The 23,494-nt window shown below is 41.4% G+C and overlaps 1 protein-coding gene across 2 annotated transcripts in view; it reads right to left on the minus strand.

Annotated features, from left to right (window-relative positions):
- Positions 1–18,902, minus strand: part of CMKLR2 (chemerin chemokine-like receptor 2) — a gene marked incomplete at its 3' end in the record, with an annotated part of 44,953 nt that extends 26,051 nt beyond the window's left edge. The window contains exon 1 of one of the 2 annotated variants that reach the window (XM_082841103.1): positions 18,808–18,902. Of the gene's footprint in view, positions 1–4,123; positions 4,213–18,807 lie in introns of those variants that run through there. The other variant, XM_082841104.1, reaches the window with a different exon arrangement.
- Between the last annotated feature and the right edge of the window lie 4,592 nt (positions 18,903–23,494).

Genomic DNA, 23,494 nt, shown 5'->3' on the forward strand with positions numbered 1-23,494 from the left:
TTAGAGAAGATGTGAACGTTAAGTAGAATCTGGCTATGTTTTCCCACACAAACACATACGTGCACAAATAATGACAACTCAATTTTATAAAAATGTAATGAAAACGGTACAAAAACCATTTTATAAAAAAAAAACAAAACGTTGTATCTCTTTACTTCTCTTTGACTCTCCTTAATTAATAATGGATATAAAAGCAGACCTTTAATTATTATTCTAACAAAGATAGTCCACATCTTTAAAAATTCTTTCATCTGTATTAATACTTAAAATCATCTAAGAAAAAGCAAATGGTATTTTCCTCAGTTCTTGTGACATTATGTCTTTCAAATTTGAAAAAAAAACAAACAAAAAACACTGAAAAATAGGAAGGTTCTTCAAGACATCACACCCAGTCTCCTTAGAAAGTCTTTGATATGGAAAAACAGAGGGATTGTTCCAGTTTAAAAGAGAAAAGACCAAAAAAAAAAAAAGGAATTTAACATGACTATTGAGGAGATACTGATTTTAAAACACTATAAAACATATTTTGAGGATAATAGGGAGAATTTGAATATGAATTGAATATCATTAAGATATCTTTTCATTTTCTTAGGTATGTTAATGATATTGTTTTGTAGGAGAATCTTATTATAGGTGCATGCTGAAGTTTTTAGGGCTGAAGTCTACAACTTAACTTTCAAATGATTCAGAAAGATATATATATATAGTCCTGGGATAAACCATAATGGAAAATAATGTAAAAAAAAGAATGTATATATATGTATAATTGAGTCACTTTGCTGTACAGCAGAAATTAACACAGCATTGTAAATCAACATTGTAAATCAAAAGACAAGAAAAGAAATATATATATATATATGTACACACACATAGTAGTTGTCCAGCTGGGAATGTAAAATCTGATTTCAATCATGAAATGTGGTAAGTGGAAATGCATTGTCCAGATCCCCCTACAAGGACAAACTAACTCCTGGGAGAGCTGTCAAGAGGCCACATCCAACTAATAGCCCTTCAGAGACTGCTGCTACTACACAGAGCCCCTTTGCCCAAGGTCATGCCCTTCTAGGATAGCCAACTGTCAGCGATGATTGAGGTGGAAGTAGAAAGGCCTGGTCACTTTGGACCAATGGGGGATAATCCTGATGGGTCCATTTTAGCTTCAGAGGTCCATTTGGAGTCGGCTCTGTCTGTCAGTCCTACCTTACAGCTCAACTTCTCCCTCTGCCCGGTTGTGTTGTTCCCCCAATGCCCCGCCCCATTCCACATGCAGGTATCGATCCTAAGGGCACAACCTAGTAAATATCTGACCCTTAAATCCTGTCTCAAAGTCTTCTTCTAGGAGAACTGAATCTGCGACACAAGATGGATATCAGACAACCTCTAAATGATGAACATTTTTTTAAAGTTCTGTTTTCTTAAAAAATAGCAGTGTCATCAAAAACAAAGAAAAGCTGTGGAAATGTTCTGAATTAAAAGAGGCTAGAGGGCTTCCCTGGTGGCACAGTGGTTAGGAATCCGCCTGTCCCCGGTTGGGGGGACAGGGGTGCGATCCCTAGTCCGGGAGCATCCCACATGCTGTGGAGCAACTAAGTCCGTGCACCAACAACTACTGAGCCTGTGCTCTAGAGCCCTCGAACCACAACTACTGAAGCCCATGAGCCTAGACCCCGTGCTCTGCGACGAGAAGCCACCGCAATGAGAAGCCCGCGCACCACATCGAAGAAGCAGCCCCCGCTCGCGCCAACTAGAGAAAGCCCGCGCGCAGCAATGAAGACCCAATGCAGCCAAAAATAAATAAGTAAAATAAATAAATTTATAAAATAAAATAAAAGAGACTAGAGAAACGCATGACAACTAGATGAGATATGTGATGTTGGACTGCATCCTGTACTAGAGGAAAATAAAAGACCAAAAAGAACACTGCTGGATCAATTGACAAACTAGAATGTGGATTACAGATGAGATTTTAAAAAGTATTGCATCAAAACTATTACATATAGAATGGATAAACAGAAGGTTCCTACTGTATAGCACAGGGAACTATATTCAATATCCTGTGATAAACTATAATGGAAAAGAATATTTAAAAAAAGAATGTATAGGGACTTCCCTGGGCACAGTGGTTAAGACTCCATGCTCCCAATGCAGGGGACCTGGGTTTGATCCCTGGCCAGGGAACTAGATCCCACGTATATGCCGCAACTAAGAGTTCATATGCCACAACTAAGGAGCCTGCCTGCCTCAACTAAGACCCAGCACAACCAAATAAGTATTTTTTTAAAAATGTGTATATATGTATAACTGAATCACTTTGCTCTACAGCAGAAATGAACACAACCTTGTAAATCAACTATACTTCAATTAAGAAAAAGTACAGCATCAATTTTCAGTTTCCTGTAATTGGTAAATATACAGTGGTTATGTAGGAAAATGTCCTTGTTCTTAGGAAATAGACACTGAAAAATATAGGGGAAAGGGGGCACATTGTATGCAACTTCCTCTTGAACGGTTCAGAAAACGTACATACACACATACATAGAATATAGTAAAAGAAAATGGGGCAGGGAATTCCCTGGTGGTCCAGTGGTTAGGACTCTGCACTCTCACTGCCCAGGGCCCAGGTTCAATCACAGGTTGGCCAAAAAAAAAAGCAAATGGGGCAAGAGTTTAAAAGCTGGTGAAGCTAGGTAAAGGGGGTGTGAGAGGATTCTTCTTACTTTTCTTGCAACTTTTCTGTAGGCCTGAAATTATTTTCAAATAAAAAATTAAATATATGTACGTATATATGTATATATAAATATAAATAACAACAGATCAACCAGCTGTAGCAAAATGTTAACAATTGATTTATGTTATAAGTATATAGTTGTTCTCTGTCCTATCCTTTGAACTTCTCTGAATGTTAAAAATTTTTCATAATGAAAATTTGGAAAGAAAATACAGGCCAGGATGTTTGCTGTGGCTTACCTCTTTAAGGCTTGCAAGATTATGCCTTTAGGGCTTCCCTGGTGGTGTGGTTAAGAATCCGCCTGCCAATGCAGGGGACACGGGTTCAAGCCCTTGTCCGGGAAGATCCCACATGCCGCGGAGCGACTAAGCCTGTGCACCACAACTACTGAGCCTGCGCTCTGCAACTACTGAAGCCCAAGCGCCTAGAGCCCGTGCTCTGCAACAAGAGAAGCCACCACAATGAGAAGTCCGTGCACCTCAACAAAGAGTAGCCCCCCGCTCGCCGCAACTAGAGAAAGCCCGTGGGCAACAACGAAGAACCAACACAGCCAAAAATAAAATAAATAAAATAAAAAAAAAAAAGAAAAAAGATTATGCCTTTATTTCAGGTTGCTGCCACGAGCTTTCGGTCACTCTATTTGTGATTAACTTAGAGAACACAGATTAGCATACCAATTAGACTCTTAAAATTTCCCCCTCTATAAAGTAGAACTCTGTAAATCATTAACTATTTACCTCCTCACTCTAAGAAACCCTGTTAGATATACAGTATAAACTCTGAGTACCAAAACTTTGTCTTTTTTAATTCTCTACTATGTCCTTAGTTGCTAGATAAATTCCTAGAACATGGAATATGCTCTGTAAATACCTGTTAAAGGAACAAGTGAGGAAGATCTAAAATAACTATGATTTGGGTATAGATGAATAATTTTACCTACCAAACTCCTATCAAATCAACTCTTTTACCTACCAAATCAACTCCTATCATTATGGCCAAAATTAAATTTGGTTTTACTGTTTTTGCTTACTTTCTCTTTCTTACTACAAGTTGGGAGAATCAGAATTTTGTAATTATTTCAGCAAACAAGTATTTAATCAGGGTGAAGCTGAGCCGGGAAGTAGCTCGAAGTAGTGCTTCTGGGTTCCTGGGGGCAGCAGCAGAGAGTCTTTTGAATGCAAACCCATTAGGGTGCTCAGGTGCAGGGTGACCCTGAGGAAAGAGGTGCAATGGTAGCTAAGGGCTTAGGAGGAGAGGACCCACCACACAGGATTGAGCTGACTTGAAACAGGAGAACCAATGCTCCACTACATGTGGAGGATTGAAGTCAGGAGGCTCTATGAAGCCGCACGTCAGAGAATATAGCCCATTTATTAGCAAATTGTCAGTACTCACTCAGTGAGACTGGAAATGAATAAAGCTGCAGGAGACAGAGTAGCCAGGAATCAGAATGCAGAAATTAGGACTGGAGCAGGAACCAAGAGGAAACTAAGCCGATGTGGAAATAGGGCACAGCGGCTAGAGGCATCAGTTTTGTCCTGTTTGGATGTTTCCCCACACGGGCCTGCGTAGAAGTGTTAACCATGAAACAAGAGCCTTCCCATGATCATGACCTCCTGACAAACCACTGGGGCTGATGGTGCTTGTGGCTAACTGGGGCTAAAGTGTCCCTCTGAGGCACACACTGCTGTTGTTTCAGGGCACCCTTTATATTCTTCTTTACTACCCTTACTCTTTCTACTTCCAGCTCAGAATCAGAGAAAGTAGAGCAAAGTATCACCAAGAGCCTGCAATTTTTCATCTTTATCCTCCCATCCAGAGCCCACCTTCTCATTTGCAAATCTAGAAAGCTGTTTTCTCCCTAGGCAACTTTTATTCAAAATAATTTGTTTAAATTTATAATTATTTTGCATTGAATAATTTAAAATTATCTTTTAAACTAACAGATCAGCAAATTATCTGAAATGTTTTCAAAGTGACGTCTTATCATACTGCTTAAAAAGGACCACACTCCTCCATGTCTTGACACATTGAGGTGGAACACTGGAAGTAAAATCAGTACAGTGGTCTTAATACAGAGGTACGCCGTCAGACATGACTTATGATATTTAGGAATCCTGAAAAATATGGTTTATGGTTGGGTTTTATTTCAGATTCTCTCTGCTTGTCATTGTCTTCGTCTATTTTGCAATCGTGCAATAGTCTCATCCAGAGAAATACAAATGAATTGTGTCTAATGGAACGCAATCAGTTATTGCCCTGTAAATATCGACCAAGTTCTGCCAGTTTTGTAACTGTTTATAAATCCATTTCAACATTCCTGATGGTCTACACATTTGTGAGACTGTGAATTCTTTTTACCCATTGTAACATCTTCTTTCTTTCTTTTTTTTTTTTTTTGCGGTTACACGGGCCTCTCACTGCTGTGGCCTCTCCCGTTGCGGAGCACGGGACACGCAGGCTCAGCGGCCATGGCTCACGGGCCCAGCCGCTCCGCGGCACGTGGGATCCTCCCGGACCGGGGCACGAACCCGTGTCCCCTGCATCGGCAGGCGGACTCTCAACCACTGCGCCACCAGGGAAGCCCCCCATTGTAACATCTTAACTGATTCTATCATTAATAGAGTTAAATAAAACCTTTGAAACAGGTTAACTTTATATTTGTGAGTCATGATTTACCTGTTTTTTAAAAAATGGTCTTTTAATAGGCCTTTAGTCTAAAAGTATTAGTCTGACCTTAGGAGGACAAATGAGTAGGGAGAGGTGGTTTTTTAAAAAGTGTACATGAAGTTTTTTTCTGGCCCACTCAATTTCCAAAACCTAAATTTACCTTCCACTCCTAGGATGATGATGGAACTGAGCATCGGGACAGGGGGAAGCACTCATTTAGGGGAAAGGGGTGGGGTAGCGCTGGGGGGCTTGGTTTAAGTGCAATACCAGGCAAGCAGGGAAGGGCTGAAGGAGAGAGAATTCTGATCCCCCCCCCCCCCCCGCAACATTTGTATTGCTGAGGCAAATTCTTTCTTTAGGGATCCCAGCCTCTTTTCCCTGCATCCTTCATTCCTATCTGCTCTCTTTAAGGCCATATGTTAAAGCCAGGCCCTTGATATGACTGCTGGAAGATTAATACACTTGTTTGACACAGCCAGGATATTAGCACAGCATTCAAATATGTGCAGCTTTCCTTTTCTCTCTCTCTCTCTTTTATTTTTTTGCAGTCAGACTGAGGCCTCTTAATCCCTTCAGCTGCTACTCAGAGGAAGGGAGTCCAGCCAGTGTTCTAGCCACACCAAACTCCAAAATAATTGGTTAGACATGGCACTTTGCCTGATCAGCGCTGCAGCTGGAGAACACAGAATGCCTTCCTCGGCCTGAGGATGGATACACTGTCTGCCTCACCGAAGAGGGATGAAGAGAAGTCCCAGTACTATCTGATCGGCTCCTGCCCTTGCCTCAGCTCTCCCTTGGGATAACTAAACCCATCAGGGTGTTTATGCAGAGTGGACTTTTATTTCTACATTCCCTTCTCCAGTCCTCCCGGTCTGTCTTCTTTCTCTCCTGTCCCCTTGGTTAAAATTTCCTCTTCCCTAGCAGTCCCTCCTGACCACGTGCTTCGACGTAATCCAGAAACAATTACCATCCTTTCTGGGTAGTATTTTATGGTGGTTAAGAATGAGAGCCCTGGGGTCAGACAGGCCTCGGCTTCTAACTGCAGTGCCACTTATCACCTACCTGTGTGGCCTTGGGAAGTCAGTCAAAAGCTCTAACCATCAGTTTTTCCATCTGTAAAAATGATAACAGGGACAATAATATGTACTTTATCGGGCAGCTGTGAGGAGGAAATGAGGCAATGGAGTGAAGCTCAGTGTCGGACACAGTCATCTGTTACGACTATAACCTTCTTCTCAGTTTCCAGTCTCCTATTTCCTATTTTACCTCTGTTTCTAGTGTACTTCTATTTCCTATTTTCTTTTTTTTTTTTTTTTTCTGCGGTACGCGGGCCTCAGCTCCGGACGCATAGGCTCAGCGGCCATGGCCCACGGGCCCAGCCGCTCCGGGGCATGTGGGATCCCCCCAGACCAGGGCACGAACCCGTGCCCCCTGCATCAGCAGGTGGACTCCCAACCACTGTGCCACCAGGGAAGCCCAATTTCCTATTTTCTTATTTGTAGGTACTACTTCACATTTTTCCCCTCAGTCCAACATAGATACTGATGAGGTTCAAGACATGCTAGCCCCAAATATGACACCTTGGCATATGGAATAGTTTTTTATTTATTTATTTATTTTATTTTATTTATTTTTGGCTGCACTGGGTTTTCGTTGCTGTGCACGGGTTTTTCTTTAGTTGTGGCGAGCGGGGGCTACTCTTCTTTGCGTGCACGGGCCTCTCATTGTGGTGACTTCTCTTGTTGCAGAGCACGGGCTCTAGGTGTGTGGGCTTCAGTAGTTGTGGCTCATGGGCTCAGTAATTGTGGCGCACGGGCTTAGTTGCACTGAGGCATGTGGGATCTTCCAGGACCAGGGCTCAAACCCGTGTCCCCTGTATTGGCAGACGGATTCTTAACCACTGTGCCACCAGGGAAGCCCTGGAATAGTTTAAACTGAAGAAATATGAGAAACAACAGGTACAGGAAGGATTTCTGACCTTCCCCTGAGTCAGGACGTGAGATCCTCATGTGAGAGGTGCCCTCTCCATACCCTTAGGAAAGGAGCATCTTTATCTCCAAAGAAGGAGGGATGCTGAGAGGAATCTGAATGAACAGGCCTTGCTAAGTTTCCCCCAATTTACCACCCTTAGCACATACCCCTTTGGTCCTATCACATTTCTCGATGACCACTTTTCATGCAACCTAGTACACATAAAAATACTCAGGTTTGGGCTTCCCTGGTGGCGCAGTGGTTGAGAGTCCGCCTGCTGATGCAGGGAACGCGGGTTCGTGCCCCGGTCCGGGGGGATCCCACATGCCACGGAGCAGCTGGGCCCGTGGGCCATGGCCGCTGGGCCTGCGCGTCCGGAGCCTGTGCTCCGCGACGGGAGAGGCCACGGCAATGAGAGGGCCGCGAACCGCAAAAAAAAAAAAAATACTCAGGTTAAACTATTTCCTCGGGTCTTCATTTTCTTATGAAAGCTCCTATGTCATGTAAAACTTTTATTTAAAAATGTGTATGCCTTCCCCCTGTTAACCTGTCTTTCGTTATAAGTGCCCCAGCTGAGACTTTAGAAGAGGAAGAAATGATATTTTTTTCCTCCCCTACATTAGCAAATCAATGACAGTGGTCACATGTACCATATTTTTTGATTACAAGCAATTTCAGTTTCTTCATCTGTGATCTGGGGAGAAACACCATCAGTAAACCATTGTAAGGCTGTTGTAAGAATTAAACAAGATAATGTATATAAGTGCCTAGCACAGTGCCTGGCTCCTAGTAAGAGCTCAGGAATTGTGTCGTATCTCACTTTATTAATCCTTTCATTAGGGTGTATCATGAAATAATTCACATAACTAACATATCGCTTTGTTGAAAAGTAGGGAATTCTTGGGCTTGCAGCTAGTTTAACGATCACTGGCTCTAATCAGAGAGCTCGTTTGATGATATTATTTGTAATTAGTTTAGATATCATTTTGGACTTACGTTTCATCCTAAAAGAAAACATTAGCTGAAAGATACCACTCTGAGCAACAAAATAATGGTTTCCTACTGTTACAGTAAAGCTACATTATGCTCATTCCTTCCTTTCCAAAGGGGGACATTCTGACCCTGTGATAATGTTTTACTTAAAGGAGTTTATTTTATTTTACATCAAATGATTCATGTAGATGAGTTCATTTCTTGTGATGAAGATGGAAACGAAGTAGCTGAGCTTCTTGCTGTAATCTCACTGACTTGCTGTAATCCAACTGGCTAGAAAATACAATTGTCTGGCTCAGAAAAAAAAAAAATAACACAAAAAACAAAAAACGAGCTTTCCCAAAGAAATTCTGTTTGGGCATTCTCTTCAGTTTGATGAATGAATTGTTTACTGAGCTTGAGAAAGTGTAAAAAGGAAGAAATGGCCTTTTAAAAAAATTTTACTTATTTATTTTTGGCTGCTCTGGGTATTCATTGCTGCACGCGGGCTTTCTTTAATTGCAGCGAGTGGGGCCTACTCTTTGTTGTGGTGCACAGGCTTCTCATTGCAGTGGCTTCTCTTGTTGTGGAGCACGGGCTCTAGGCACGCGGGCTTCAGTAGTTGTGGCACATGGGCTTCAGTAGTTGTGGCTCGCGGGCTCTAGAGCGCAGGCTCAGTAGTTGTGGCGCATGGGCTTAGCTGCTCTGCGGCATGTGGGATCTTCCTGGACTAGGGCTCGAACCTATGTCCCCTGCATTGGCAGGTGGATTCTTAAACACTGCGCCACCAGGGAAGTCCTGAAATGGTCATTTTCAAGAAAATTATTGAAGTGCACTCAGTGAATTTGAGCAGATTGCATTTGACGTGGCTTGAAAATAGATGTAGTTTTTAACAAATCAAGCTTTTGTTTAATTAAGACTGAAATAAAATGAGTGGATATTCTTGTAAATAATCTAATAAAACGTTAAAATGAAGAGACACTCTCCACAGTCATCTCCACGCCTGCCCGTGTTCTGGGGGATAGAATACATTTCTGAGGAAATCTGAGAATACCACTTTTATATTGTGTTTGGTATATTATAATTCCTCTTAAGAGATACACAGTTTTAGGTGTGTGCTGAAGTTCCCCCTTCCTTATTCAATCTCTCAAAAACCAAAAAGCAAACCAAGGAGAAACGCTATGCTTATACATGAAATATCATTCCAGAGCAAGGCATCTCTCCCACACAAGGAAGGAAGAATTTAGTCATTTTACTATCTTCTAAGTTTTTCCATCTTCTTGGTTGGTGCATGTAAAGAACTGAATTAAATACATTGTGTGTGTGAGTGTGTTGATAATCATAAAATCACCCCAGAGGTGAATGGTTTTATTTTGAATAGAGTTAATGAAATGAAAGCCCGTATGGGGCAGAATGACAATCAAACAGAAGAGTCATGTTTAGTATTATCTATACAGTTGGGTAACAGAATAAACAATTTGTTTACACTTAGTATTTCCCGTAAAGTAACCAAACAATTGATTTGACTAAGCTCTTATTTCCTGAACTTGCTGATGGTTTGGTATTAAGGAGAAAACCACCATTTCTTCTAAAGGGTAAGCTGTGTTTTTAGATATTACTTTCCTAATGAATTCTTGCCTGATCTCTACAAGCCTATCCCCCAACTTATTTCAGGGTCCCTGCTCTACACTCTTCACACAGAATTTTTAGTTATATATTTGATGAATGTCTCTCCTCCACCAGAATGTAGTTTTGCTTACCTTATACTCCCAGAACCTAGCACAGTGCCAGGCAGAGAATAGAGCTCAATAATATTTATTGACTAGAAGAACAGCTATTCAGTGGGTTTTGATAAAAGGCATTCATGCTCACGGGCATCGCAGCAACTAACATTTATTTATATTTGTCTGAGAAGGCAAAGGTGAGTTTGAGGAGGAAATTTAAGCTCTTAATTACCATCAAATACATTAGGTCTTGTTCTCAGTTCCTCGTCTTATTAAAGGTGTTAAAAGAATGTTGCATCTCACTCCTTAGAGATGTATTAAATCTGTCTGGCCACTTAATTAGACCAGGACTTTTAAATGACAACAGGTCCCACTTACAGGGAAAGATGATGAGGTTTTTCTCTAAACTATTATCAGGAGCAAATTACTTCACTATTGTCTAATAATGTATTACTTATAATTAAGACCAGTTTACCTAATACATGCAAAATGAGGAAGCAAATACCAAGCACACCTAAGTATATAATACCTTTTAACACATTACAGTAATACGGTAACACCTCCTGAGTACTTGTTAAGTACGCTACAATGCTAAGCAACTTTACATGCATTTTCACATTTCATTTTCACAACAACCCTGTGAGGTACTATTATTATTTCTATAAGACTAAGAGAGGTTGGGCAATTAGCGAAAGTGGTGAAGCCCAGGCAAGACTTCTGGGTCTGTCTGACTTCAGGGACTTCCTTCTTAATCCTTGTACACAACGTCTCTGTAGTAATCATCTGTTAAGGTGTTCATCTCCCTTGCTTAACGTGAGAGCCTTAAGGGCAAGGTCTAAGTTTTACTCATCCTTGTATCTCAAGTACAGAACAGAGTGCAGGAAACATAATAGGTGCTCAATAAAAGTTTAGTGAATGAAAGAGGAAGTACTTTCTTTTTTTGTTTTTTTTTTGTGGTACGCGGCCTCTCACTGTTGTGGCCTCTCCCGTTGCAGAGCACAGGCTCCAGACGCGCAGGCCCAGTGGTCATGGCTCACAGGCCCAGCCGCTCCGTGGCATCCTCCCGGACCGGGTCACAAACCTGTGTCCCCTGCATCAGCAGGCGGACTCTCAACCACTGCGCCACCAGGGAAGCCCCAGGAAGTACTTTCTCATCCTCAAAACTATAGTATGTTTAGTATAGTTTTAGTGTTAAACATAGTTAACTATATAATGTGCATAAATAAAATACACAAATCAAACAAATACTTATGTAATAAAACAAATAATATATGAATATATCTTACTGTTTTTGTTAAATTAGTAATCCATATTTTATGTTGAAGCATACGACATTGTCACGGTCAAATAACAGCACTTTTATATGGTATAACTTCATCAAAAAAAATAACCTATGTCAACTCTTAACTACATAATTAAGCAGAATGCTCCATTACCAGATGTTTTCCACTGAAACAGAGGTTTATCATTATAAACTGCCAAAGAGAAAGTTTTATGAAAAATTAAGGGTGTCATATCTATAAGCACTTTCTTCTAGGTCTAATGATCTAATTTCATATACAAATTATTTTTCATGCCCTTAGGTCCTAATGAAAATGAACCCAGCACATATTATTACACTTGGCTTTGATTCTCTCTTTTCTAAGCTGCCAGGTTGCATACCTCCTTGCAGAAGTCCTTCTTCATGAAGTTCTCCCTTTTTGGTATTAACTCTGCCTTTATCCCAAGCCCTGATGCACCCCCTAGTGTTCCTCGAACACTTCTATAATTATTATATCTGTGTATAATGATCACTTTTTGTTGAATGCTGGGGTCTGTTATACACGATTGTGTAAAGCATTTATAATGGAGGAACTATACTGAAAGGGAGCAGAATATGCCACCCCCAAATATGCCACTTTGGCATGTTAATATTTTGAATTAAAATTACTTGAGAAACAGCTGGTACAAGGACACTCTGACCCTCCTTTGTCCTCCTGAAAGCAGAAAATAAATTTCCTATGTGAAAGGTACCCTCCCAGTATCAGGAGGGTAGAAGATATCCTTATCACCAGAAATAGGGAATTTAGGGCCAAGAAGGCTGTATAAACAAAACTTGTTACTTCTTCACTAATTTACTACCCCAAACCCAAACTTCTTTGTACTGTCAATTCTTCACAAATTTATTGTTTCTTTGTCTAAAAGGTATAAAATCTGCCTGCCTTGGTTACTTCTTTGAATCTCTTATTATATGGACTCCCGTACACATGACATTAAATTTTTCTCCTGTTAATCAGTTTGATGCTAATTTAATTATTACACCAGCCAAAGAACTTAGAAGGGAAAAGTTTTCCACCCCTACAATACCCAACTGATTTGGTTATTATACTAAGTGACTGGCTGGTTGACCATGGACTGTTCTTAAATAACTTTTTTGTTTTTTGCATAAAAAGAAACACAAAGTTAGAACTTCAGAGAGTAACCCTTGAGGGCTTTCAAAGCACACAGCGTAAACTTTGCTTCTGCATGATTCCTGAGCGAAGACTATGACCTCTCCTTACTGAATTCTTCATATGCTAAATTTTATGAAATAAATTACTTTCCTGGTTTCACCATGCTTTGAACTTTGCCATCTAGTGATTGCATTTTCGTCAGCAGTACCAACAAGGTCTCATGTTTTTGGTGTTCTAACTTAGTCCATCTAACTCCCTGGTGGGCCTGAATTCTTTTTCTACTCTACTTCAGTATTCAATTTAAAAGCTAAACCCTGGGACTTTCCTGGCGGCGCAGTGGTTAAGAATCCACCTGCCAATGCAGGGGACACTGGTTCGAGCCCTGGTCTGCAAAGATCCCACATGCCGCGGAGCAACTAAGCCCGTGCACCACAACTACGGAGCCTGCGCTCTAGAGCCTGCGAGCCACAACTAGTGAGCCCGTGTGCCACAACTACTGAAGCCTGCACACCTAGAGCCCGTGCTCCGCAACAAGAGAAGCCACCACACCACAACGAAGAGTAGCCCCGGCTTGCTGCAACTAGAGAAAGCCTGTGCGCAGCAACGAAGACCCAGTGCAGCCAAAAATAAATAAATAAAAATAAATAAATAAAAAAAGACTCCGAGCTCCCAATGCAGGGGCCCCCAGTGAGGGGGGCCCAGGTTCAATCCCTGGTCAGGGAACTAGATCCCGCATGCCTCAACAAAGATCCCGTGTGCCGCAACTAAAGACCTGGCACAGCCAAATAAATAAATAATTTTTTAATTAAAAAATACAATTAAAAAAATAAAAAATACACCCCAAGCAAAGTCCACTTGAGAATTTCTTGGTCCTAGTTGGGTTAGCCTCGCTTTGAGTTGCACCTATATTATCTGGCTTGGTTAAATCCTGAAATACTGTATGTATATCAGCAACACTTGTATTACAGGTTTTCGGGACATAATGAGAAACTTCAATGCAGAATTTAATTAGGCATGGATTTCCTAGAGAACAGAAATAACACAGTGAAAACTGTAAAGTGCTATGTAAGTATATTTTTATTGTAACCTGAAAATTTCCCCTGTTGACAGTGGGCACAAATGGGGTAGTATTTAGAATTTTAATTCAGGATTCATTAAGGTGTCCCCATTGGCTGATGTAATATCCACTAATGTTTGCCCAATAAAGAGATCATACTTGAGAAGAGTTCACTGAAAAGTATTTCCAGGGCCTCCAGAAGATGCATTACATGTGTCTGTAGACAGGTTTGCTCCTCTTGGGTACCACGACTCCATCAGGTGTGCTGCCAGAGTGCTGGCTACTCGCCTTGTCAAAGCTGGCTAGAGACTGGGGATGAAGTGAGGGCAGTGGGCTCAATTCGCTTCCATTATATAGATCTTTTTTTTTGTTAGAGGAGACCCCAAATAGGCCTGCTTGTGCCCTGATGTTTTAGTGGAAACAACTCTGCATTTTTTTTTTTTTTTTTTTTTGCGGTACAAGGACCTCTCACTGCTGTGGCCTCTCCTGTCGCAGAGCATAGGCTCCGGACGTGCAGGCTCAGCGGCCATGGCTCACGGGCCCAGCCACTCTGCGGCACGTGGGATCCTCCCGGACCGGGGCACGAACCCGCGTCCCCTGCATCGGCAGGCGGACTGTCAACCACTGTGCCACCAGGGAAGCCCAACTCTGCATTTTTAATTGCATGCTGCTCTTACACCGCCTCTCCTCTCAGATGTCATAGGCTGTTCTGGGATCCCCCTCCAGCAAGTTCTTCCACAAGCTTCCTCAGGCCAAGAAGGACTTCTGGTGGGTACACTCCATCAGTTGCTCGGTCAAGTCCAAATCTTGTCATCTCACTTTGACTCATGATGGGACACCAGTACCCACCTCTCTCACTGTGTCACCTCTTGCATAAACTGTTAACTTGCATACTCGCATCCACCTCCATCCCTCCCTTTTCTAAACTCTATATCCTGTAAGTATTACATAGGTTTTGTTTTGTTTTTTGCGGTACGCGGGCCTCTCACCGCTCTGGCCTCTCCCATTGCGGAGTACGGGCTCTGGACGCGCAGGCTCAGCGGTCATGGCTCACGGGCCCAGCCACTCCGCGGCACGTGGGATCTTCCCGGACCGGGGCACGAACCCGTGTGCCCTGCATTGGCAGGCGGACTCTCAACCACTGCGCCACCAGGGAAGCCCAGTTTTAAAACTTCTTAGTTTAATAACTTAATTATGTCTCCCAGGCAGCACAACTCTAAGCTTACTGAGGGCAAGAACTTTCCATTAAAATCCTTGTGTCCTCTCCTAGCAAATCAGCTGATGGTTCAATATTTGCTTGACTGAATGTGATATGTCAGATGGTTTCTCTTAGTTAATGATAAACAAACAACCTCCTTCACCACCCCCAAAATGGAAAATAGCAAACTTCCAAAACAAAACAAAACAAAATTTAAATCATTCAGAAAGCCCTAACATACCTTCTTTATTTGATGTGATAAATTCCTTTATCACAAGCAAATTCTTTATTTGTACTCATCCTGCAAAGACTTGCTGTGTGCAGTGTTTCACATACTCGCGTTCACATGGGCTGGTTGATTGCGTTTGCTGAACAAGGGGCCAATGAGACTAAGGTTGGATGGTTGGCTCTTGCCTGGGTCAGTATGCTTCACACAGAGAGAAACTCTTCCAGAGGCAAAGCCAGGGTCTATTTAACCCCTGCCCTTCTACCTTCTAATGAATCATCTTGCCCATTATATTCATTAGGCTGAAGGAAGGACTTGCAAATAATTTCTAGCAAAAAGTTTGTGCCTGACTTATATTTACTTTGTTCCTACTGACACCAGTTTCTTTAACAATGAAGAGCATTTTTCATCTTATTTGGGTATCTTGGAATAATCAGAACATGCTATGACAACGGAAGAATATGAAAGCATAGAATCTGAATAAAAGATTTGTCTCACCAAATACTTATTAGGTACCCACTGTATGTGCTAGGAACCCATTATATATAGCACATTGAGCAATGACTTAGTAAGCAGAGGTTGAAAAAAGGGGAAGGGGGTGAGATTGGAGTACTGGAAGGAACCTTGCCCGTCAGGTTTATTTAAGAGGAAAGGAAACTGAGGCCCATGAAGTTTGCTCTGCCTCAAGCCATGAAACGAGTTAGAGGCATAGCTGGGATTAAACTCTGGGGTGACAGACGGAAGTAAAACAGCAAATATAAAGATATTGTGGGACCACAGATTGGGGGCATGTTTGGAAATTGTCCAATTTAAGATAATGCTGCATTACTAACCTTCATTTAGCTAGTTCTGTTTTTTCTATCTTTAAAATTTTTATACTATCAGTTTTTATTGTGGTCTTGGCTTTTACTACTTTCATTAGAAGTTTAATGAGGCAGTGGGGGTGGGGGAGGGATGGATTGGGAGTTTGGGATTAGCAGATGCAAACTATTACATGTAGGATGGATAAACAACAAGGTCCTACTGTAGAGCACAGGGAACTATATTCAATAGCTTGTGATAAACCGTAATGGAAAAGAATATGAAAAAGAATATATACATGTATAACTGAGTCACTTTGCTGTCCAGTAGAAATTAAACACAAGGGGACTTCCCTGGTGGTACAGTGGTTGAGAATCTGCCTGCCAATGCAGGGGACATGGGTTTGATCCCTGGTCTGGGAAGATCCCATATGCCACGGAGCAGCTAAGCCTGTGAACCACCGACTACTGAGCCTGTGCTCTAGAGCCCTCAAGGCACAACTACTGAGCCCGCATGCCACAACTACTGAAGCCTGCACACCTAGAGCACGTGCTCCACAACAAGAGAAGCCACTGCAATAAGAAGCCCACGCACCACAACAAAGAGTAGCCCCTGCTCGCCACAACTAGAGAAAGCCCGCGTGCAGCAACACAGCCAAAAATAAATAAATAAATGAACTTAAAAAAAAAAGAAATTAAACACAACATTGTAAGACAGCTATACTTCAATAAATCTTCTTTTTAAAAAAGAAGTTTTATGAGGCAGGAACCTTTACTAAAGTTAATGCCACCAAAGAAACCAGGTGAATTAGAACTGAAGACCCCCCACCAGATTGAGGGTTTAACTTTTTGTGGTTTATATGAAAATTGAGACCTGAAGAAAAAAGTAGATGGGACTTTTCAAAATTTTGAAGTTTTAAAATTATACAAGTAATGAACTATTAGAGAAAATTTGGGGAAAAAAGAAGAGCGATATCATCTGAAGGGGTCCAGCATATGCTACTGTGGCATAAAAATTATTTTGAGCAGAAGGCATTTGAGGTCCCAAAAGAACTCAATTGTCATAAATCCCCTCCCCAGGAGCAACAAGGAAAGGTTGACTCATCGCCGTAGATGAGAAGTCTCACAAAAACTATCGTATCGTCTATCTATTCTCCTAAAGCCCATTTATATTTCTAAGAAGTCATTTGTTTTCCCATAAGTCCCCTTTCTCCCTCTCCCCTTCCCTTATTAAGAAGTCACTTGTTTTCCTGTAAGTATCTTTCTCTCTCTCCCCTTCCCCTTAAGTTGGTATATAAGCTCCAAATTCTAGCCTTCCCTCTGAGTCACAATTTTCTGTGAACTCCCCTATGTATGTTAATAAAAATACATGATTAAATTTTGTTGTGTTATCTCTTGCTAATCTGTCATTCGTTAGTTTAATTCACAGGCCTTCAGAACCAGAACTTAAGAGGACAGAGTAAAAGTTTTTCCTCCCTGATATACCATCAGTTCACTATCAGCTTAACACAGCCATTTTCAATTTTGCATATTTTTCTTCAATTTTTTCAACTCCATTTACTTTTTTACATAATTATAATTATTGTTAGTATTATGAGTACTCATCCATGATCCCTCCAAGTTATAACTTAATGACTACTAAATATTTCCATTGAGATAATATACAAGATGTTTCTTAAGTAGCTTTCTAGTGCAACCATAGAGTTGGGTTGCACTAGAAAGCTATTTGTTGCATATTTGTTGGATATTTAGATAGCTTCTGAGTTTTTAAAATTATAAGCAATTTGGAAAAAAGTCTTTTAGCATAAAACTTTTTCTTCTTTTAAAATTACTTCCATGAGTTAGCTTCAACTGCTGTAGCCTTTGAAAGGGGAATGTTGGGTTAAATAGCTATCTCTCGGGGAGATGACAGTGGTAAAGTAACACAGAAAATGTATGACCTTCTTTTATAAACTAAAGGACTTAAGTCTTGGGTAAAATCATAAATAAAGGCCGTGAAAAAACTTAAAAATCATTTAGTGTTTGGAAGAAGTGCAAACATGATGAGAATTATTTAGAAAGAGGAATTATTTGAACTAGGTAATTTGAGATTCGAGAGCAGTCCCTTGAATTTTTCACGAAACAAAACAAAACATACTAGTGGATTAATTTAGCAACAAGTTTGTGGAAGCTTGGGTGAACGAGTTTTTTTTTAAGTGAGAAGGGCCAATTTAAGAGAATAATTGCTGGTGAAAGTTCCGTTATCAAATTTTCATTTGGTTTTCACTAGCTTTCATTTGGAGGGAAGGATAAACGATCAGACAAAAAACAATTGGTACTCCCAGTTATCTGACTACCAAAAGAAGAGTCAAGTTAGCTGAACCTTTTCTTCCAAGTACTTGCCTTCAATTAGCCATTTGTCCTTCATTAGATGAGCCCAGATACCAATTATTCTAACAGGTAATTGATTAGGAGATTTCAAAAAAACGCAGCAACAACAAAGAAATGTTTGTTTTGAAGAGCCACAAGCTATTCATTTTAAAAAGACAGGAGAAAACCAAGCCACATTACAACTCAATTTAGAACTTTTTTCCTGCCTTGTAATTGAAGGAGGGCAAAGTCAATTTTCATCTTGAGTACCATTTCCTCCTACTCGATTTCACTACAGTGGGCTTTCCACTAATGATGTTTGACATTTCTGAGTCTAGGCTACATTTATGAGTTGTAATTTGCTAGGTAAAAGCTGAGGAAATGACTGAAAGTTCATTGTGCCCTCCCAACCCCTACCCTACCAACCTCCTCCTGTTCTCTCAGGGTTTTAGATTTAATCACAGCTGTTGTAAACCCTGTTACACTCTTCCTAAACACTTTTGACAGGACCAAAAATATGAATCTGCACAGAGAGCTTTTCATAAACTACCAGGAGTCCTTTTCCTTTTTTGCCAGCTGGTAGTTAGTCCAAATACTGCTTTATAAATAAATCATCTGCAGGCATCCTCATCAGGTCAGTTCCAAACGCGGCAGTTCAAAGAAAACAAGAAAGCACTTACCAGTTAATTTTCTGCGAGGAGAGAAGCTTTTGTGATGTGTGGTGTAACCTCCCTGCTCCAGAATGAAATGGAGGGTGGTTTTCAGAACAGCTACGTTGGACACTCTTCTCCCAGTCTCCTCGTTTGGCTTTTATCTGGCTTTTGAAATGACACTGTAGAGGAGAATGATGTTGGGTTTCACTTGAATGTGGTTCTTCCCTTCCTATCCTACCCTCCATAAAAATTCATCATGTATTCCAGGAGAAAAGTAAGCAATGAACACACTGCACAAATTCTTTTACTCAGCGTGTACACGTGTGTAACTGAGGTTTGTTTTTTGAATAGAAATCATTACTGTTGGCTGCAGTGCCGCAGGCTGAAAACCAGTGATGGGGGAGGCACTTTTGCTTATGAAAAGTCAATTTAAATTTCATTCCAGATTTCCCTGGTGGCAGAGTGGTTAAGAATCCGCCTGCCAATGCAGAGGACACAGGTTCGAGCCCTGGTCAGCTTTCTAATGTCAGCTTTCTAACGTCAGCTTGAGAAACTGAACATTATTGGGTCATAAAACGTTGTTAGGCAAGCTAATTGAACACGTTAGCTGAGCAGCCAGAAGGACACACTATTTGCATTTGTCTGCTGTGAATGCTGAGGGCTTAGCAGAATGTGCCACTGCGAAATATGCCTCTTCGGAGAATAAGAATTATTTTGAGCTGTTTATTTTAATGAACTGCAGGCATAGAAGAAGCTCTGAAAACAGAACAGAAATTACGCATTTGTAAAGGGATATTTTACATTTGTAAAGAAAATTTACATGAGAAAAGGGATCTGTATCAGGAAGACAGCTATTATACTTCTTCATCTGAGAGACTTATCTGCTTGACCCAGCGGCCTTTGTTTACCGAACATTTCCTCTTTTCACCTTCTGGTGAATTGCCTTCCTGGACCTTTAAGCCCCAGACCCCATCCCTTTCCTTAGCTCAGGATGGAATATAACCCTCAATCTTCTGGCCACCTTTTAAGTGGGGCTCCTGTATGTATATAATTTAAAAAACTTTTCCTCTAGGGCTTCCCTGGTGGTGCAGTGGTTAAGAATCCGCCTGCCAATGCAGGGGACACGGGTTCGAGCCCTGGTTCAGGAAGATCCCACATGCCGCAGAGCAACTAAGCCCGTGCACCACAACTACTGGGCCTGTGCTCTAGAGCCTGCAAGCCACAACTACTGGGCTGCGTGCCACAGCTACTGAAGCCCGCATGCCTAGAGCACGTGCTCCGCAACAAGAGAAGCCACCGCAATGAGAAGCCCGTGCAACAAAACAAAGAGTAGCCCTTGCTTGCCACAACTAGAGAAAGCCCCCGCGCAGCAACGAAGACCCAACACAGCCAGAAATAAATTAATTAATTAAAAAAAATGTTTTTTCCTCTATTATTCTGTCTTTTTTACAGGGTGGGAGTGGGGTACTTAGCCAGGAACAATGAAAGGTAGAAGGAAAATTATTTTTCCTCCTCTAAAAGACAAAGTCTAGAAAATCGAAAGCAGCGATCTCCACTGAGGGTGGGGTGGGAGCAGAGCAGAATAACCCTGGGGGAGGGAGTGGGTACGCTTCTTCAAATTACAAATATCCCTCGGCACCATAAGGATGTACACTCGCCCACGTTTGCCCCTAGTCCCTTGATTCCACAGAAATAATCACTATTAATAAACAAGGCGTATCTTTTGTCAGTGTTATCTGAGTTGGTGAAGGAGGTCATAGTAAACCATCTGCTGGAGGTGATATCCAGTCACCAGTTCCCACCCCTTGGCATCAGCTATATTAGTATTTACTGAGTTATATGCTGTCTTCTGTAATCACACAAAAGCACAATTTCATCCATAAAAGACATTTTTGAGGAGAATTTCAGGAAGTTTTGGTTACTTTAGATGGTTTTGGGTTTATTTTCTGGTAGTGGAGTGAGAAGCATTGAGCAGCAAAGGACGGAGAAAGACAAAAGAAATGACATTTCACAAGCATTTACTGTGTGCCAAGCATAGTTTAAACACAGCCCACCCTGAAACCCAGGAAAATATGTCAGCCTTTTTATTTTTACGTTTTACCTACCACCTAAAACAACCGAGTTGTAACAGAAGTTTACTTAGCTTTGAAATTGGTCCCCCCAAATCAAGGACATTAAATAAAATCTCTCTCCTAGTCAGCCCTATAGTCTATAGTCTGCTATGTGTCTGAGGAGCTCCCTCTGACATCCTAACGTTTGCCTTATAGTTGATCCTTTATTCAAAAGTAGTGAAAGCTGAAGTGCTCAGGTGTGCTAGACATAACTTACTTGCATTGGTTAAGCTGGTGAGTCCGTTCATTGGAGGTCTGTTAAGGGAACCTCTCCTGTAAATTGCAGAGTTGGAGTTCAGTCCTGAGCATTCTGACTCCAAACACCATGCTCTTAAGACACGTAACTATTAGACTGTGCAGCTCTCTATGAGAGGAGATGTTTCCAGAATTGAGAGACTAGGAGGAAGGGGCAGGAATGACTTCTGCCAAATGAAAGGCTTTCAGGACGGTTCCAGCACGTTCTAAATCACTGCAAGTTCTCTGAAGCCTCGTGTGGTCAGGGTTTCAAGGGGTCTTTCCAGAGGGGCACATGTGTATAAGCAGGTCTATAGGGCCAGCTGGGCTCAGAGGGGAAGATACACAGTGCCTCTATCATATTGTTTTGGGGAATGGGATCTTTCTCTAAAAATAGCTTTTCTCCACTGATGCTAGAAATTTCACTGTTAGAAAATTGTTCTTTTGAAGAAATTCCATTTTATTTTATTATTGATTTAATTTTTGGCTGCGTTGGGTCTTCGTTGCTGCGCGGGGGCTTTCTCTAGTTGTGGCAAGCAGGGGCTACTCTTTGCTGCGGTGCATGGGATTCTCATGGCGGTGGTTTCTCTTGTTGCAGAGCACAGGCTCCAGGTGCGCAGGCTTCAGTAGTTGTGGCTTGTGGGCTCTAGAGCGCAGGCTCAGTAGTTGTGGCACACGGGCTTAGTTGCTCCGCAGCATGTGGGATCTTCCCGGACCAGGGATCAAACCCATGTCCCCTGCATTGGCAGGCGGGTTCTTAACCACTGCACCACCAGGGAAGTCCCGAGGTTCCATTTTAAAAGACAGGCTTTCTATTAATCAAGTGAAGCTCTAGTAGTTAGAATGGACTGGGTAATTTTAAGATGATCATCCCCTCTCCCTACCCCAACCCCTCCAGAAAAAATTGGGGTCAGCAACTTGGCCTCCCATCTTACGATATGATCAAGAATATCTTTATTCTTTTCTTTTCTTGTTTGATGTTAAAATAGCACACTTGCCCCAAACACCTGAATACTCTGATGATAGAAATTTCAGAAATAGACATTTGGGAGAATATAATCAGGTCACATTGGTTTTTGTTAATGGTCATTTCTAGCCTTTTTGTTGTTGTTTGCAAAAAAAAGAAAAAAAGAAAAAAAATTGACCCAGAACATAACCACTAGAAAAGAGATAATATGATACAGATGGACATTTTCTTTTAAAAGAAACTAATTTGTGAAAAAGGGAAAGACTTCACTTCTTTTGAGTTTTTTTCCTCTTATACAGGGAGATGACTGCCTTCACGTGTAAATGCCCTTCTTAGGCCTGTTTCTTTGTGGTAGACAGAGTCAGAGATTAGACTTTGGGGTCTTTACTGGGTTAACAGTAAGGCTTGGGACCATGCAAAGCTTTTCCTCGGGACTCACAGTTGCAGACTCTGTGTTTCTGGGAGGTCACATAGAGAAGCCATGCCCACCTGGCCATACCGGGCAGCTTCCATGCAACTTAAACCAGAGAATTCTTAATGCGCACAGAGGACAAAGGCTTCATCAAATTCTTGCTTTAAATTCTGTTTGGCCCCTGCAGGAACCCAACCTTGAGGATACTTAGAAATTCTGTTAAAGGATTTAGCAAATAGCTTTTTAATTAAGATACACAAAGCTTTAATTCCCTGTGGAAATGGGGGGTGGGGAGCGGGGAACAGCTTCTATTGTCTTTCATTTGAAAAAAACCTTCTCTTTTAATATGCCAAATGCCAAATCAAATGAAATCTACATACAGGGATTTAGAATGATGTCTTAACTATCAGATGCTCAGGGCCTGAAACTTTTGGAGGCTAATAAAACACTCACTTCTCAGAAGGTGCCCATGCAGTGCAGCCGCAGGGAGGCTGGTGGGCAAAGGCTTCCGGGCTCTGTGCTCTGAATCTTTGTGGTAAAATAATTTCTCCGGGAGAACTGGCCGCAGCTACCCCGAGTCTTGGAAGAAGTATTTCCTCTTTTTGTAACCAAGGGAGGTAAATAATCTTTTAACTTATTGCCCTAGGGAAAAAAAAAAATGCGGTTTGCCAGTGGTTAAATAAATCTGGTGTATGTCTCTTAGTTAACAGGCATCTGGGTGACACCATCCTTGGCTCTGACTCGAGAGAAAGGAGGGCTCTGGACGTTCAGACTCTTTAATTATGCTGCTTTTCTTGTTAAGCTGCAGATTATGGATATGATGTAAGTGTATCCGGATTTTTCTAAAATGTCACATTTGGGGAAAGGAAAAGGATCGAAGAATAAAGCATATTTTCTTGGCTTCTGTAACTGGTTCAATCACTGCTTGCATTTTTCATTAGGAAATTGGTAGCCTGCGAGCGTACTGCAGCTGCAGATGTGTTTTGTTTG

This window comes from Leucopleurus acutus (assembly GCF_964270905.1).
Source record: "Leucopleurus acutus genome assembly, chromosome: 6".
In the NCBI taxonomy this organism is placed as follows: Eukaryota; Metazoa; Chordata; class Mammalia; order Artiodactyla; family Delphinidae; genus Leucopleurus; species Leucopleurus acutus.